Genomic DNA, 1,662 nt, shown 5'->3' on the forward strand with positions numbered 1-1,662 from the left:
GCCGCGCAGCGTGAAGCGTGTGATTGGCGCCGAGGCGAGGTGATGGGGGGGGGAGGGGGGAGGGAGGCGCGAGAGCCGGCGTGTGATTGGCTGCCGGCCACCAGCGGAGAGAACAGGCTGAATGAAGCAGAGTGATGTTCACGGTAAACCGGTTCATGGCTCCGTTCACACCGATTAATACGAATCATGTTCACCGCGGATGGACAGATAATCTCCATTTAGTGAAATTACAGAAAATGTCCCATAAAATCACAGAAAAATATATAATTTACATGTAATAAATATAATCATATATAAAAATATAAGAATGCAATTGAAAAATAAATATTAAAGCTGTTATTCTGCAGATCACCGAACAAAATATATATTTTTAATTTAAAAAAAATATCCAAAGTTGTAAAAAATAAATAAATAAATCAGTATTTTTGTTCTTCTACATTGTTTATTAGCAATTACAGGTATATGTCATAATTTTACCAATTGGTTCTTTTACATTGTTCTTGTAGCAAAAAAGGAAAAAGTTACAGATATTTGTCATCATTTAAAATGAAACCTGTGCATCAAAGATTGCAAGATTAATAAATAAATAAATATATATATGTAAATAAATAAATGAATAAATAAATAAATATTAAGGCTGTTGTTTTTGCAGAGTTTACCTGTTAAATTACTGAAAATATTTAGTAAAATCACAGAAATAAAAATATTAATTTACACCTTAACCATAACAAAAAGTTCTAAACTGTTCACATCATAATTTCACAATAAAGCAATTCGTTGGCAGTGTTTGAGTGTTTTAATTAAATCATTCATTCGTCATCAGTGTGCATGTTAAAAAAAATGTCATGATTTCTGTGGTTTTTATGGTTTGAAGTTCAGTGCATGTAGTTTAACCGACTTTCAAATGTGAAAATTAAAACCATAGAGGTCTGAAGCTGTGGTATCTGCAAACCGACCCACAGACGAGCCGCTCAGCTAATTACTGATGATCCAGATGTTTATATGACTTCATATGATCCAGAACAGCAGCAGCACAGCTACCAGATAACAACAGGAATAATTATTACTTCCTCCACGAGTTACAGCCCCATCATCTTCCTCTCTGAGCTGGAAGACCACAGAAGAAGGCAGATCTGTGTCCTGCTTCTGTCAGAATCTCAACCAGAACCCTGCAAACTAACCGCAGCTGTCGGGCAAATATAAGGAGCCGGAAAGTGCATTTTTATCATTTAAAAACAGATCCCGTGGAGGCAGCATTACTGGGAGCTGTCCTCTTTCATGAGACATTAATTATGGCTGTGAAGGTAGATAGCTTTACTCATGTGAAGTCCTTCAGAGAGCCTCACCAGCCGCAGCACTGATGCATTTAATACCGGGGATGGTGAAAAGTGCCGCTCGGCAGACAGAAGACGTCATTTAGTGGCTTCATACCCGCAGCAGCAGTTATTTCTTTTATTTATAAATGTAGGTGGGAATAAAACAGTAAATGCTGCAGCTTCACCTGCAACACTGAACACGACCACAGAGAACCGCTGAAAGCAAACCCAGCAGACACGGTTCTGCTCCCAACATGGTCCACTCCCGTCATCTAGCGGAGGACGGCGGCCTGTGCAGCACCGCGAACGACTCACTTCTCTTTCTGTGGCGGAACAAACCGCGGAC

The sequence above is a fragment of the Stegastes partitus genome, unplaced genomic scaffold (genome assembly GCF_000690725.1).
Source record: "Stegastes partitus isolate 25-593 unplaced genomic scaffold, Stegastes_partitus-1.0.2 Scaffold823, whole genome shotgun sequence".
Lineage (NCBI taxonomy): Eukaryota > Metazoa > Chordata > Actinopteri > Pomacentridae > Stegastes > Stegastes partitus.